Genomic DNA, 18,435 nt, shown 5'->3' on the forward strand with positions numbered 1-18,435 from the left:
ACTTTTATGTGTGAGATATATTTGTTTATTATCAAGTCTGTGATTTTGGGTTACAGCAACTCTTGGTTGTGGGTGAGATCAGCTAAGGGAATCAAGTGCGCAGTATCCTGCTGGGATCATAGGTGTAGGAGTACAACTGTACCTTGGATCGGTAGACTGATTGGGATTCAACTATAGTCCAGTCCGAAGTTAGTTTGCAGTAGGATAGTGTCTGTAGCAGCTTAATACAGTGTGTATTCAATCTGGACTAGGTCCCGGGGTTTTTCTGCATTTGCGGTTTCCTCGTTAACAAAATTTCTGGTGTCTGTGTTATTTCTTTTCCGCATTATATTTTATATAATTGAAATAATACGGGTTGTGCGTTCGTGATCATGAATTGAAAATCCAACCTTTGGTTGATGATTGATATTGATTGATCCTTGGACATTGGTCTTTGGTACCGTCCAAGTTTTCCTTGTATTTGATAAAGACTCGCTATTGTTTTTATCTTGAGTAAAAATCAAATCAAGAGAGAGATATTAACTCCTTGAGATACTTTTATCTAGATTGAGTCGGACTGTCTAGTTGATTCTCTAGCAAAGTATTTCGGAGTTAGTCCATACAAATTGCTAATCGAAATATTGGGTGGTGTTGTTAGAACCCCGCTTTTTCAATTGGTATCAGAGCAGGCAAACACGTTAAAGACCTTATAAGTTTGTGTTTGTAGCGATCTGATTATGGACGAGTCTATCTCTAATAACGTACCAGTTCAGAAATTACCAGATGATTCTAAAAGCTTGGATTCACCTGAGAGAACTGTCACATCTAAGTCAATATCTGAACATTCTCTTGATGTAAAAATTGTTGATTGGGAAACTCTCCTAGAAGAACCGTTGGATGAACTTTCTAATGAAGGTGATTCAGATATTGATAGAGATGTTGATGAGGAAGTCTCAGAGTATGTTTAGTTTTTGGATTCATGGAAAATGAAGAAGATTACAACTTCTCATGTCTCACCTCTTCTGATTCCTCTCTGTCGAGAAAACAAGAAATTGAGAAGATGTTACGCAGGTGTTTACTTTTCGAATCGTTCTTGCGAATCGATCCTCAAGGATTCTGAGGAAAATCTACGTATGAAGTCACTTGAATGTGATAATCTTTATCAAAAGTACTTTTTGTTGGAAGAGAAATTTGCAGAGTCTGAAGCAAGGTTTAACTCCCAGCAAACAAGTTTTGACGACAGAGAAAGCGCTCGAGAAAAACGCCTTGAGGCTGATTTACCTGCTGCTCTTGATAAAATCAAGATGTTGGAAGATGACTTGAAAAAGTTCAATACTAGTTCAAGCAAATTAACCACTATGCTAGGAGCAAGTAAAAATCATCGTGATACACGAGGATTGGTCTATAAGGGAATAGGTGCTCCAAGTACTAGCAAAGAGGTAAAATTTGTCAAGGCTAGTGATTCTTCTCAACAAAAGGTTTCCACTGATGGAAAAAGTGAAATACCTTCTCCGACAGTTAAGGTTCAAAAGAGCAAAGTATATCAACCTCCAAAACCAGCACACATGAATCCGGGTAAGAACGTTCCTTATATTTGTCATTGTTGTGGAAACAAAGGTCACCTGGAAAGGAGATGTCGTTTTCGTATAAGGAATGAAAAACTTCATGATATTCTTGTTTGGGTGTCAAAATAAGTTGTTAAACCAGGATCATATGTTAAGGCTAACACGCTTGACACTACGGGTTGTAAACGTCCAACCTTTAGGCAAAGGAATCAGTGCTCTGATAATCCAATATTTTCCTATAAACGTCATACGAACCCTTTTCACAATCGTAATGGTTATCAAAAGGATAACTTCGTAAAGACGAAGACAAGATCCGATGTTCCCAATTGGAGAAAGACTAACTTGCAAAAGAATAGTCGATCCAATTCTCTTACGGAAAATCTTGAAGAGAGTAATGAGAAGAAGGTTTAGGTCATTCCTAAACGCACTCAAAAGTGGATACCAAATAAAGTCAATGATGGTTTGAGTGTGAAAAGGAATGATCTCCCAGAAAGTTCCATGACTATGGAGAAAGCAGTATCCATGATGCTGGAACTTAAAGAGTTCTTTGGGAAGATGGATTTGGATGTGAAAGGTTCTAAAAGTGATCTCTTTCATGATAATCCAAAGGTCACTTATGGTGAGCAAGACTTTGTTCACCCCAACGCAACTTGATTGTGTTGGAAGTGCATCCTCACCAAGGATTGCCCTGCTTTGTATACGGTGAGGGAAGCACAAGAATTGGGGCACACATATTATGTTCGGTAAGGCGGTAGAATTCTATTGGATTCATCTAAAAAAGGTATGTCTATAAACTTGAGCAAGATTTGTACTTTTATTTAGTTAGAATACTTATAATAATCTTGTTTATCGTTCATTTCTACCTAACTTGATATGTGTTTAAGGTTCTTAAATGTTTAGGTTTGAAAATAATAGTTCGGGATGTTTGGACTACATGGTACACATACCAAGTATGCATAACAGCATTCAAATTCAAAATCCAGGGGTTTAAGTTCACAAACCCGTATGCATACTTGACGTCAATATTCGGTAAACTTGTTTTGGCCGTAAATTCTTCGTCCGAACTCGGATTTACCTCATTATTTTTGCATTCTCTTCCTTATTGAATTCCCTTCAAAATAGAGATGATAATTGTTGAATTTGGATGAGTTAATATTGGTCTTTGTCCTGTCTCTTGTTTTTTAGTGTTTGCTCCGTTTCGTTGCACTTGTTCTATTACCTTGGACTTGGGCACTGGGATTCTTGGAGAAATCCTATTCTAAGCTATTTTGTGGCTGTTACAAGAGTGATGTTGGTGAATCACAAAGAATGAAGTTCGATAATGGGTAGTAGTTCAGATTGCTATATATTCTTGAGTGTTCACAATCATCTCATGTAAACTATGGTGCATAGTCGTCAATGACTTTGTATGTTCTTCTTTGTTAAGGAAATCCTTTTATACGCTTTTGGTAACCACTCTTGGTATAAATCCGTGCGAAAAAAGATTGATTCTACCTTCTAAGGGCAAAGATTGTTATTGCAGTATTAATCTTTATGATTTTGTGATATTGCAATTGTATATGGGATATGTATTGTGTGCATCCGTGAACTTGAAGGTCCCATATGTTGTCAAAAGTAAAGTCGTTCATAAATTTGGTATTCGTATTGATGAAAAGACGAATGGACTTTTGACAAATACAAAAGTTATGCCTATGCAGTCATTTATTTGATGGAAAATAGGATGAAATCTTTTGTTTGAGGATAAAGTCTATTATGTCGTTATGCAAATAGTGATGGAAAATAGAATAGATCCTTGTATGTTATCCAAGGTATTGATCTTCATTGATCCATTATTTATGTTTTACCGTGAAGGCTCCATTGTGTATCTTATGTTGAGCACCGTACAACTATATCGACTAATATTGGCCTTGTTGGTTATTCCATGAGGTGCTATATGTTGAGCATTCTTGAACTAAATTAATCATCTTGATTGGTTATTTAGTTATTTGCTCCGAAAGTCTTCTTTTGTCGAGAAAAATCATTTGATAATTAAATTGATTACTTCGGAGATTAGTTTGGTTATTTGTATTCCAATTAGATTAATTATAGGTTCTCTTGTGATTAATGTAGTTGAGTTTTCATATATTCCACAAGTTCTTGTGTTGAGTATATGAAAGGCTACACTATCATGTTCTTTGGTTAATGTAGTTATATATTCCATAAGGTTTTACTTATGTTGAGTATTTGAACGGTTAAGTTAGTCATCTCCGTGTGATTGACTTAGTCGTAGCTCCGTGAGTTTACTTATGTTGAGCACTTTCAATTAAATTGATCACTTTTGTGGTTTTGATTTAGTTGCTATTCCAATTGAATTAATCATGGGTTTACTTGTGGTTAATTTAGTTGAGTTTTGGATATAGAAAATCATTCTCATGGTTTTTGGTGTCCAATAAAAAATCCTTATTTTCTTTCGAAATTAAGGTCGCTCTTGTTGTTCTCTCGGGAATGACATCAAATGGGGGAGAGTTCTTTTGAACTTGTGCTTAATGGTAATATCTTGCGGGGAGTGCGGCTGTGGAATTTTATAGGGGTTATCTTGTATCTTAAAACTCCTTGATGAATGTTGTTATCTTCGGCTATTAGATAGCATCTAAATTAAGTTGGTATGTATTTTTCTTTTGGTCATGAAATGTCTCTTGTGGAAATTTCATTATGATCCCATTCTTGTAACTTTGCCAATTTTATTGACAAAAAAGGGGAGAAATATTGTAGTTCACACTACAAATACATATGGTTTTCAGATCATTGTGTAAGGGGGAGTGGTTTCCATGATCGAGATGGAGTATTGACTAAGGGGGAGTGATACATATCACCGTAGTATTATTGTAAAAGTCGTGATACAATTGGACTTTGATGTTATATAATAATACTATGACACTGTATAATAATGATTGAGAATCTCGATTTCTCTCATTTTTATAGCTACGAATCTTCAACAACGATGGTGCTAAACTTACAACCTTTGGGATCATTGGAGTACTTGGAAGGACGAAGATTTCAAGGAACGTTGAAGATTAGACTATGCAATAGGAGCCACTAAAGTTTATCTTTTTTGTATTCCATATGTATTAATAGTTTTGTCACTAAAATTGACAAAGGGGGAGATTGTTAGAGCATAGCTTGGTCAACCTCGCATGCGTTGCTATCTCAAGCATGTTTGTAAATGTTAGTGATAAAAACTATAAGTCTTGATTTCTAGCCTACATAGCTAAGTCTCGGACTAGGATAGAAAACTGTAGTTGAGCTCAAGGACTTCATGGAGATTCATCATACAACGACGAATATCTATACAAGGAACCGTGGAACTTTATTAACAAAAAGGTATGTGGAGACTTGAACTTATCTATCACTCAAAAGTCTATCTCTTATATCTCCTACTTCTTATGAGACAAAAGTCGTATGTTATATAGACTAGATCATATACATTTGACATTTCGGGCTGATCATTCATTGCTTATATTTTATCTCGAAGTCGTGTGTTTGTAAAGCGTTTCGCTTTGATCAAGTTTATCTTCACCTAGTGACGAAAGTCATTAAAAGTTTCAATCACTTTGAGAATTGGTCTGACGTGAATCGGTCTGTGAATAAAGGCTACATAGCGTCCTCTGAGAATGCCTCATGATTGAAATGAGAGTTTAGATTACATAACCATGTATTCCTTGAACCGAAGTCTTCGAACTTTGTTGATCAAGAGAAATCGGGAGGATTGTGGAATTGGCTTGCCATGTCCGCGAACTGTCGGAAGTTCTCGACCGAGAATTTCTGCTGGGATTTTCCAAAATTCGTTTGTGTGCTAAATCTGCGAACTCAGTCCGCGCACCCAGTCCGCGAACTGGCGGAAGTTCTCATCCCGAAAATTTCTGCTGAGTTTGGAAAACTCAACCGATTAACTTAAGTCCGCGAACTTGTTTGTGAACTTAAGAGGTTATGATCTAAAGATGTGCTCTGAACATGAAACATTAAATTACTAAGGAATGCTTTATGCAAACCGTGGCTATAATGTTCATGAGCCAATTCAGTCGAATCAAATCATCTTTGTTTCAATTGTGTCTTGTGTAGTTACATAAGATCTCATAGCAATTGAACAACTCTTTAGCTAGTTCATTTGAGTCAATTGAACTAGTTATGGTGAAGAAGAACAAGGTTAATATAAAATGCTCATATAGTTAACCTTTTTGGGTTACTATGTTGAACCAAGATACACGTACACGTTTGGTCATGGTTTTCACGAACCTAGTAAACGTCTACCCGAGTGTGTGTGACAAGCTAAGTTTTCGATCTAACGGTTGAGAAATATTAGCTTGAATCTAAATCAGGTTTTCATCTAACGGTGAATATGGATTGCTTTGTAACTAAGGCAAAACCCTGATTTGAAGGTTATATAAAGGAGACATCCAGCATTGTGCAAAACTAATCCCCACACGTCTGTGTGCTACTAGTGCGCTCGCTAGAGTCGATCTCCATTAATCTTTGATTTTCTTCTCTAAAATCAGGTTAACGACTTAAAGACTTCATTGGGATTGTGAAGCCAGACCGATACTACTTTATCGTAGTTGTGTGATCTGATCTTGCATCTTCTATCGTACGAGTACGATCGATTGATTGACTTGAGATCGTGAGAGTTCTCCGATAGGCAAGATAAAGAAGTCACAAACATCTTCGTCTCACTGTTTGTGATTCCTTGACAATCCGCTTGTGTAGTCAGGAAGGATTGTAGAAAGGGGATTGATTAATCTAGGATGTTCTTCGGGAATATAAGACCGGATTATCAATTGGTTCCTGTTGCTTTGATTTTATATTTAAAGACGGAACAAAACCTAGGGTTTATCTGTGGGAGACAGATTTATCCTCTTATAGACTTTTCTGTGTGAGACAGATCTGTTTATTATCAAGTATGTGATTTTGGGTTACAACAACTCTTGGTTGTGGGTGAGATCAGCTAAGGGAATCAAGTGCGTAGTATCCTGCTGGGATCAGAGGCGTAGGAGTACAAATGTACCTTGGATCGGTGGGAGACTGATTGGGTTTCAACTATAGTCCAGTCCGTAGTTAGTTTGTAGTAGGCTAGTGTCTGTAGCGGCTTAATACAATGTGTATTCAATCTGGACTAGGTCCCGGGGTTTTTCTGCATTTGCAGTTTCCTCGTTAACAAAATTTCTGGTGTCTGTGTTATTTCTTTTCCGTATTATATTTTATATAATTGAAATAATACAGGTTGTGTGTTCGTGATCATCAATTGGAAATCCAACCTTTGGTTGTTGATTGATATTGATTGATCCTTGGACATTGGTCTTTGGTACCGTCCAAGTATTCCTTGTATTTGATAAAGACTCGCTGTTGTTTTTAGCTTGAGTACAAATCAAATCAAGAGAGAGATATTAACTCCTTGAGATACTTTTATCTAGATTGAGTCTGACTGTCTAGTTGATTTTCTAGAAAAGTATTTCGGAGTTAGTCCATACAACTTGCTAATCGAAATATTGGGTGGTGTTGTTAGACCCCCTCTTTTTCAATATTGTTTCATTTAAGTACCTGCATCATAGTTCTGTAAGTTTCTTTAGCATATTTGTTAGCTTTTCTTCTTGTTTTTCTTTCTCAGTTCATTGGATTACTACAATTTGTGGCCTGCTGTTGCATTCATATCTTAGTTCTGTAGCGATTTAGCTGTAGGTTTTCATTCGCATTTCTGCATTGTCTCAGTCTTTTTGTTAAGATAAGCAACTTTACATCATGATCTGGTAGTGTAACTTAGCATATCTTGTTCCATATCAATCTTGTTGTTATCATCGTTTGTAACTGTGACATGCTAGTTCTGCGAACTTGAGTTTGTAATATATCCCCTTCAGTAAGTCAGTAATATGGGATTCTGTAGGATTGTAGTGTTTAGCTGTTCATTGGCATTTTGTTAACACCTGTTATTTCATTCAGCATCTGTCTTAACCTGAACTCGAATCTGCAAGCCTGAGTTGTAAAATCTCAGCTGCACTGCAACAACCATGTTAGATTGCTAAAACCCTTATCTGTGCTAGCCATTCCTGAGTAGTACTAGGTGTTGCGAAGCGGTCATTAACTTTTGTTTGAAATTTCTTATTGCTGTGCTAACTCAGATTTTGTAATTTTCTTTCATAATCGCATCTGTAGGTTAAGCATCTGTAAAAATAACCATCTAGTTCTGTTAGTAAACTTCACTCTAGAATTTCCATCATCCTATAATATACCAGTAAGCACCCTGCATTCTTACTTTTCTTTTTCCAAAGCTTGTCCATATTTTTGCTCCACTCTGTCCTGTTCGAAGTTTTTAATTGCATATAGCTCGGTCTTTCGGTAATTCATTACTGCAGTACACAACACTTGTCCTACAATTATAGTTGTTAACTCTCAGTGATCGACAATTACTCTTTGTGTTTCTGTGTTTCACCTGCAAATTTCTGAGAACTGCAATTCTCTCTTTTGAGCTGAACAGGTACCTGGGATACTGCATTACAAACCCAAGGAGGAAAAGGAAAGAGGAGCGAGATAACATGTTGGTTGTGCCTAAACCCAGTCTTATACCGGCGGTATCGTGCCTCAAATTTAATATTCTTGTCTTGAATGATATACTATCTTTGCATGCGAACTGAACTAGTTGCTTTCCATAACACCGTCAAAACACTTGCAATACATGATACCCATAACATGATTCTGTGATTGATCTGAATAACACGTTTGCTTGCTGAAACGTTCACCCTTTTTGTTCAAGTAGCAATCTCTGAACTTTTGATATCTGTGTTTTTGTGCTTTCATAATCTTGATACTCATTCACATAATCCATGTCTCCCTGATTTGTGATTTTCCTGGTTAACTGGGTGTATAACATGTTGAATGGTATGTCTGTTGGGCTATGATTGTGACTTTTAGAGACCAAACTAATCCTCTAGTTAGAATTCAGCGAGAGGACGTAGTTGAAATTCTTGTGTCTGTCGAAGAAAGACCTGACCAACCAGAGACTATGAAAGAGGAGTTAATCCAACCCCGCAGTCTCAAGGACTACATGTACCCCATGAGGGCAAGCCAGCCCTCTTGCATTGTTTTACCAGAAACTGCTGGTCAGTTTGAATTGAAAGCGAGCACGATACATATGCTCCCTGTGTTTCGAGGGGTTGAAGCTGAAAACCTTTACCACCATGTGAGAGAGTTTGAAGAGATTTGTGGGACTCTGCGTTTCACTCAAATGCCGGAAAAGTTGCTGAAATTGAGATTATTTCCTTTCTCATTGAAGGAAAAGTCTAAGTCTTGGCTATATGCCCTGCAGCCACAGTCAATTAGGACATGAGATGATCTTACGAAAGAATTTTTCAAAAAGTTCTTCCCAAATCACAAGACTGCGACCATTCATCAAAGTCTGAATAGATTTGTGCAGTTAGAGGGTGAGACCTTAGCTAAATACCTGGAGAGATTCAATGACTTATTTCTTCAATGTCCTCACCATGGTTTTGAAAAATGGAGACTTGTGCAAATTTTATATGAAGGTCTAGATGTTGCCACCCGGACAACAGTTGAGTCAATGTGCAATGGTTTATTTATTGGCAAAAGTGCCGATGAGTCGTGAACATTCTTACATGAATTTGCTGAGAAAACTCAGCGATGAGAGTCTGTTAGAGAACCTAGGAAGTTGACCCACAGGGGTAGTGTTCATAAGATATAGTCTGACTTTGAGGGTAATGCGAAAATTGCATCTCTAGCTAGGAGAGTTGAGGCTGTAGAACTGGAGAAAAATATAAAATCTGCCGCTTCTACTTCTTGTAACCAAGTTGAGGTTTTTGTTTGTGCTGCATGTAATAGTTCTGACCATCTAGTGGATAGTTGCCCAGAAATACTTGCATTTCAGGAATCTAGACTTGAACAGGCCCATGTTTTGTATCAAAAGCAAGAACATAACCCTTATTCACAGACCTACAACCCAGGGTGGAGAAACCACCCTAATGTTTCATGGTCCAAGGTCCCTATACAAGGGGGTGCATCAGGAAACGCACAAGGATATTCATATCCTAGAAACCCCCAGGTACAATCGTACACACAACACCCTTCTGAGAAAAATTGTCTAGCATTGAAGAAAGTGTCGGTCTGTTGGCCCAAAATCTTTTGAAAAATCATACGATCGTTGACCAACATTTTACAAGTTTAGAACTTAAGATATGTCAGATCTGTGATGCGCTTAATGACAGGGAAAAGCGTAAGTTTCCAAGTCAGCCTGAACAAAACCCAAAAGGCACATTTCAGGCAGGTACGTCTTCTTGTAATGAGATTGCACATGCTGTTACTACTCTTCGTAGTGCTAAAGTAGTCGATAACAATGTAAGCATGCCTGAAAAGAGTGAGTCGGAGTCAGACTCATCATTGCATACAACGCCACAGAAAACATCCATTGTAGAAAATGAATCTGAGCATGTTTGTAAATCTAAAAATTCTACTGATGTTAATGTTTCTTTGCCAACTAATGTTCTTGTTGCTCCATTTACTCAAAGGTTGGTGCAGCAGAAGAAAGTCACCCATTATAATGAGATGTTAGAGATGTTCAAAAGAGTCAACATCAACATCCCATTTCTTGAGGAAATTAAGCAAATCCCTGCATATGCTAAATTCCTCAAGGATTTGTGTACACAAAAGCGCAAGCTTAATGTGCACAAGCGCGCCTTTCTCGCTGAACAGGTAAGTTCCATCATTCAAAAAAAGACTCCACCTAAGTTTAGAGACCCTGGTGGTCCCACAATCACATGCAAGATAGGTCACCATACGGTCAATAAGGTGTCACTAGACTTAGGGGTTAGTGTGAACCTACTGCCATATTCGGTATATGTGCAGTTAGGTCTCGGAGAGTTAAAATCAACACCTATAACTCTGCAATTGGCGGGCAGATCCGTCAAAGTGCCACGTGGTGTGGTAGAAGATGTTCTAATCAAGGTTGATAAGTTCTATTTTCCCGTGGACTTCATTGTATTAGATACTCAGCCTGTGCAGAACCCAGAATGTCACATTCATGTCATTTTGGGACGTCCTTTCTTAGCGACGTCCAATGCAATTATTAATTGTCGTAATGGAGTGTTGAAGTTGTCATTCGGTAACATGACTGTGGAGTTGAATGTTTTTAATGCTAGCCAGCAACATTTAGATCTTGATGATGATGATGATATGCATGAAATTAACATGATTGAAAGTTTGGTTCAGGATTCCTTGTCTAGTAACATGTCTGTTGATCTTTTACATGCTTGATTAAATAATTTTAACTTGGATCTGTTTGATGATGAATACATAATTGAAGTGAATTCTTTGCTTGAATCTGCACCCCTCATGGACACGACTAAGTGGAAATATAGAGTGGAGCCACTTCCACTCTTGGAATCCAAGTCTGTCCCGTCTCTTGTTGAGCCACCAAAGCTTCAACTGAAACCATTGTCTGACACTCTTAAATATGCATTTTTGGGTTCTTATAATACTTTTCATGTAATCATTTCGTCTGCTTTAGATATAGAACATGAGAGTAAGCTTTTAGAAGTACTTAAAGACCATAAAGAAGCCTTAGGATGGACAATCTCAGATATTAAAGGTATCAGTCCCACAGTTTGTACGCATCACATAAATCTTGAAGATAATGCTAAAACATCTAGGGAAATGCAGAAGCGACTATATCCTAACATGAAAGAAGTTGTTAGAGGTGAGATCCTTAAGCTTCTTGATGCGGGTATCATATATCCGATTTCAGATAACAAATGGGTTAGTCCCATTCAGGTTGTGCCGAAAAATTCAGGTGTTACTGAAGTTCAAAACAATAAAGATGAGTTAGTTCCTACTCGCGTAACCACAGGGTGGCGAGTTTGCATTGATTACAGGAAGTTGAATGCAGTTACAAGGAAAGATCACTTCCCTCTCCCTTTCATAGATCAAATGTTAGAAAGATTATCTGGACATAGTCATTACCGTTTCTTAGACGGCTATTCTGGTTACAACCAGATTCACATAGCACCCGAGGACCAGGAAAAGACTAAAATTTACATGTCCTTATGGTACATTTGCTTATCGTCGCATGCCCTTTGGGTTGTGTAATGCACCTGCCACATTTCAACGTTGTATGATGAGCATTTTTTCTGACATGATAGATAATTTCCTTGAGATCTTTATGGATGATTTCTCTGTGTTTGGATCTTCTTTTGATGAGTGTTTGAACCATCTCACTCTTGTGCTGATTAGATGTAAAGAAAAAAAAATGGTTTTGAATTAGGAAAAGTGTCATTTTATGGTGAACTCAGGCATAGTTCTAGGACATATCATCTCTGAAAAAGGAATTGAAGTAGACAAAGCTAAAGTTGACCTCATCCAACACTTGCCGCAACCTCGCTCTGTGAGGGAGGTTAGATAATTTTTAGGCCATGCTGGTTTCTACCATAGATTCATTAAAGGTTTCAGTAAGATCTCAAGACCACTGTGTAATCTACTTGGTAAAGATGTTGCTTTTGTATTTGATGATGCTTGTGTGCGTGCATGGGAAGAACTCAAAACTCTTCTAATTTCAGCCCATATAGTCCGACCACCTGACTGGAAATTTCCATTTGAAATCATGTGTGACGCGTCTGATTTTGCTGTTGGTGCTGTTTTAGGAAAGCGCGTCGATAGACTTCCATATGTGATATACTATGCTAGCAAGACTCTTAATGATGCTCAACTTAACTACTCAACTATTGAGAAGGAATTGCTTGTTGTTGTTTTTGCATTGGACAAGTTTAGGTCATACTTGATAGGGTCTAAGGTCATTATTTACACTGATCATGCTGCTCTGAAATTTATTCTTTCTAAGAAGGGTGCTAAAGCTCGTCTCATCCGATGGATATTGTTATTGCAGGAATTTGATCTCGAAGTTCGAGATAAGAAAGGTTCGGAAAATGTTGTTGCTGATCATTTGTCTAGATTAAATGTTGAGTCTTTTGATGATTCCTTGCTGATTAGAGAGTCTTTTCCTGATGAACAATTAATGCTTGTGTCTGAGTATCCTTGGTTTGCTGACATTGTGAACTATCTTTCCACGGGAAGGATGCCTTTGCATTGGTCTAGACAAGACCGTTGTAAGTTCTTGGCTGAAGTTAAACACTTCTTTTGGGATGACCCGTACCTGTTTAAGTACTGCCCGGACCAAATCATTAGGAAATGTGTCCCCAACAGTGAACAAAAAGATGTGATATCTTTTTGTCACGACCAAGCATGTGGAGGCCATTTCAATGAAAAGAAAACTGCTGCAAAAGTCTTGTAGAGTGGGTTTTATTGGCCATCGTTGTTCAAAGATTGTCATGATTATTATATTGCTTGTGAACGTTGTCAGAAACTAGGAAGTATTTCCAAGAGAAACATGATGCCATTGCACCCTATTTTGATTGTTGAACTATTTGATGTTTGGGGAATTGATTTCATGAGTCTGTTTCCCAATTCTGAAGGTAAGCTATACATCCTTGTTGCTGTTGACTATGTTTCTAAATGGGTAGAAGCAATTGCAACCAAAACAAATGACCACAAGGTGGTACTTTCGTTCTTAAAAGAAAGCATATTTTCTCGTTTTGGCACACCTAGATCTATAATCAGTGACGATGGTTCACATTTTTGAAATAGATCTTTTGAGTCATTAGTACGCAAGTATGGCATAACTCATAAGGTTGCGACCCCGTACCATCCACAGACCAGTGGCCAAGTAAAGGTTTCTAATAGGGAGATTAAGCATATTCTTGAAAAGACGGTTAACCCGTCTAGAAAAGATTGGTCTTTGAGATTGAATGATGCTTTATGGGCTTATAGAACAACATATAAAACCCCTATTGGCATGTCTCCGTACAGACTTGTGTATGGCAAACCTTGTCATTTACCTGTTGAACTAGAACATCGAGCATATTGGGCTATCAAGAAACTTAACTTTTCTCTTGATAAGGCATGTACTCAACGGAAGCTTCAGCTCAACGAGTTGGAAGAGCTGAGAAATGATGCTTATGATAGTGCTAAGTTGTACAAAAATCGAATGAAAGTGTTTCATGACAAGCGCATTTTGCGCAAGTCTTTCACACATGGTCAGAAAGTCTTATTGTACAACTCTCGCTTGCATCTTTTTCCAGGTAAATTGCGTTCTAGATGGACAGGCCCGTTCATGGTACGAACAATATTCCCTCATGGAGCTGTAGAAATCGAAGATGTAGCAACTAAGAACGTCTTCAAGGTCAATGGACAGAGATTGAAGCTGTTCCTTGAACCAATTCCACCTGAAATTGAAACAACCGATCTGGAAGACCCCGTCTATCTGGATTGAACTGATAACCCCTTGTACATACCACAGGTTTAGAATTCCATTATCCCTCCTTGCTTTCTTTTGGTTTCAGTTTGATATCCACTTTTCTGCTCAACTATCTGGTTTGGCAGCACTTTTTGGACCTGATACTCTCTAAGCTTTCTTTTTCTTCATGAACTTCATGGCATGTTATAATTTGTGAATCCTTAGAAACATTGAGGACACTGTTTAACATAGGTTTGGGGGTACAAGTAGATATCACATGAACTTTGTAGCGATTTGGTATGTTTGAATCTTGTGAATGGATAACACCTTAGAAAAAAAAATGAAAAATGAAAAAATGGAGCTCATTCACCTTGATCTGTGATACCTGTGCATGATATAATATCTTAGGATTCTTAGTCTAGATGATGAGGCACCCCTGATTCTAGCACAATTCACATGTTGATAAGAAATTTGCACATGCACGATCTACCAATACATGTATAGCCTCGGTCGCAGGTGTTTTATCGGTTAAGTAGACTGCCAATCATCTAGAATACTGAATGAGACTTGACTAGCTTGTTCTTTGGTTGGCTGGGATAGAAGTTGGAGGATACGTTAATAAAAACAACCATTGAATTTGACCGGGTGCATCGAAAAAGGGTTGCCTCTTGCCAAAAGTGTCATGTAATATATTGTTCTGTTTTTGTGTAAAGCTGTTGCGTCATCTTGTGTTTGTATATCTTGTTATTCCATAATCAGTGAAAAATCAGTTGAGAAAGAAAATCAGAAAAATTCAGTTCAAAAAAAAGAAAATTCAGTTCAAAAAAAAAAGTAATCATTATCTGTTATTATGTTCTATTTCAGTAAAAATGTTAAAGTGTCTCTCTTGCCTCAAAATGAGAATAGTCAATGTAAAATGTTCTTTGTTGTTATGTGTTGTAAATGGTCTTGTAATATGCAAGGAGGGCGTAGCCATCGATGTACAACGCGGGTAAGCTGAAATATCACCAACTCTTAGGTGAACATTCACAATTCTCGTAAAGCCGGACAGCTAGCATGGCTTTGATTTCAGTTCTTAGCCTAAAAACTATCTCTTAGCAATTGACAGTCATAACTTCTGATCATTCTCTAAACATGTGTAGATACACTTTACACTCTTATCACATGTCCTTAGTTGTTTCAGTGCTAGAATTGTGCCTTTGAAAGCTATATTAACATATCCAATTGTTGTGAGCTAAAACTGAATTGCACATGTCACATTTCATGGAATCTGAGCATATATTTTGTCCTAAGAACTTTTTGGGTATATCCTGACAGAGACAGTGGTGTAGGAAGGACTTTTCTTTTGGTTTTGTGTTTTACTCGAGGACGAGCGAAAGGCAGGTTTGGGGGTATTTGATAGGCATCTAATACTGTATATATTCTTATCATTTTGTAGGTGTTTATGGTACTTTGTTCACTAATTGCTTGTATTTATGCCAAATTATGTATTTTGTAGTTCTTGTTCGTTTCAAGTAAAATGTGTGGCAATTGTTCCTGATTATTTTGGTTTTGTAATGCTAGGGGAATGAAGAGAATGGTTTGAACATGGGATCGGTATAAACGTGGAGCAAAGCGGGTGTTGCGCGATGATGAATGGTCAAAAGAAGGCATGCACAGTAAGGGATTAAAGATGAGTTGTGAGCATTGCGATTTAATGGGCCGAAGTTCAAATACTAAAAACAATTTGGGAAACAATACAAGCCAGGTCCAAGTTTCACCCATATACCAAAAACAAGATATTCATGGTTTACACCCAAACAGACCCTTAACCCTTCTTTCATTTCTCTATCATCAGAAACAACCCCCATTCTCTCCTTTTCTCCCGACAACATCCCCTCATTTGTCAAACCCTAACTCTACCAATCTCATCGAAAGCCAGCTCCCTGTCAATTTCAGTACTCATCGCCCTTACCTCCATCACCATCTTTCCCCTGTCAGGCTACTTGCTTATTTTCTATACTTATCTCTACCTAATTCAACCTAGCCCTAGACTGTGGAGTGCAAGATTAAGTCGGATAATTTTCTCTTCAAAAGTGACAGGATAACAAGCTATTGGTTTGAATTTGTTGCTCCTTGCGAACTCCAACAACTGCAGCAAGAAATTGACAATAAAAAGGTGGACGTGGTGGACACAAGCTACATTCGTTATCAATTTAGGTCTGAACCTAATTTCTGTACAACATCAGTCAAATTGGTACAGTGGCGGTACATGAATGAAGAATCTTACATACTGGTGAGTTTCGAGAACAAAACCCCCAAATTTTATAATGTTTTTGTTGAGAATAGGGACTGAAAAGGGGAAGAAATGTGTGTATAAATAGGGGGGGTTGTTGTGTAATTGGAGAGGGAAAAAAGAAGGATCAGAAGTAGAAAGTCATCTTGTAGCCTATGTTCTCAAAAAGTCATCTTGGTAGAAATCAGTAAACATTAAGAAGTTTCATGAATGAATATCTCAATTTGTGAATCTCATATGTTATCTGTTTTCATCATGTTCTAATTTCTTAAGCTAGGGCTTAGATGAAGCCCTTAGCTTAATTCTAGTTGTTTATGATAATGAAAATGTTCTTGTAAGAGCTTAGTTGAGTAGGGATCAGTTTAATCTTAAAGTTGCAACTTATAACTTTCACCTAGTATGTCTTGCATCCTAGGCTGTTAGAACCATTATCTGTTGTTGCATCAACTCATGCTTCATTGACTGTTTTCAATTTGTGATTAGTTGTGCTGTAATAAGACAACTGATGCTAGGAATTGATATCTTAGTTGTGACTAAACTATCCATTTGAGATCACCTTAGGCTAGCAACAGACTTGAATCTTAATTGCCGTCCATTATAAGGAACAAGAAAAGTTCATTAGTTTAATAATCTAGTGTAGGTTAAGTGGTGGAATTGATAACTCTAGTGCCCTCTTATCAAGTGTTTAACGTTTCATTTAAATTACTTTTTGTTCTTCCGTCAATTCTCATTACGAAGCTTCTCGTCGTATCGACAAATTCACTCGTTTAAATTAGTATCAGTACTTTGATTTCAGCTTCACACAACCTTGTCTCTGTGGGAACGATCCGTGCTTATTGTGTTTTACATTGTAGATAGGTTTCTAGTCCTACCAACATTCCTGTATCCTTAACTTGAATCTGCATATTCTTAGATAGCTAAATTTGAATAATTAGCCTTAACGCTTGACCTATATGATCCATTTATATTACTATCCTTGACAAAAACACAACTGCATCAATGACAAAAATGTAGTATCTCTTGATTGAAAAATATTAAACCGTGTAGACATCATGCAATCGGTATTGAAATGAAACCCTTGCCTAATAAATATCATATTAGGGATATCGTGGTCGTGGAGCCTTTCCGATGCTTTGTCAGTTGTTCCCGTTTCTGCCTAATGTTGATTCTAACTACTATCCCATTCGTTAAGATCGTTAAGGAGGCTTCTATTGGAATTTTTGATATTCAATAATGCCAGCGTGGTGCATCTGAGCAAGTACTCTCCTTAAACCCCAAGATACTTTCTGTAGCATTGAAGACGTCATAGGTATATGCTTTACGTAGATGGATATGGATTCTATAACATTTTCCTTGAGCAACATATGTGTTTATTCCGATTTATCATAAATTGGAGTGGAAATATAGAGATTTGGTAGCTTAAGATATATAGCCATATATTGAAGGTTTACTTTATTTATTGTCTTTTTACATGATTTGGAGTTGGCATTAAGGGGTGCCCATTATTTCCCCACCGGTGGTGGTACACTGATGTTATGAAGTTGGATGCAGTTCAACGGTGCTGGCCATACAGCAGAGATGCAATTGTTAAGTGGTGACAATGACACTTCTACAAGATGTGGATATTATTTATCTACATGATGTCCCCTTCAGTGTTGTGGATGTAGGCACTGGATTCTAAGTTTATATTTTTAGCTGTCCAGTGTGTGGATTCTCAACCTAAGTTATACATGGAATTACTGTGCAGTATGTATAGTAGGTTAATGTGTATGCTTTGCATCTAAAGTTCAACTTCATTCCCTATATATTTTATCTCAGTTGTGTCATCGCATTTGGTTCCCGCGAGTGTAGTGATGTATAATAATAGAACAGGATATGGATGTGTAATTTTCATTTTATTTTCAAATGATCATTGTATATATTGAAAGAAAACATGGATTGGGATATTCTATTCTTTTCCCCTATGGATGGTGACATGGTGATCCTCATTCTCATTACAAGGCCTCGCATATTATATCTGGATACCATATATAACAACTACCAAACATGATCATTCTGTCATTTATATATTACCTCCGTTCTTTTTTAATAGGCCAGTTTCTATAAATAAAAGTTTCAAAAAAATAGGCCAGTTTCCTTATTGGGAAAGTCAAATGTTATTTTAATTTTTTGGGACCACTTTTTTCTTAACTTCTTTTGATGACAAGTGTCATGTGGACCACTTCACTTTACTTCTTTTGCTAACAAGTGTTATGGGGACCATTTCACTTCACTTCTTTTATTGACAAGTGTCATGA

This window comes from Papaver somniferum, chromosome 2, assembly GCF_003573695.1.
Source record: "Papaver somniferum cultivar HN1 chromosome 2, ASM357369v1, whole genome shotgun sequence".
Classification (NCBI taxonomy): Eukaryota; Viridiplantae; Streptophyta; class Magnoliopsida; order Ranunculales; family Papaveraceae; genus Papaver; species Papaver somniferum.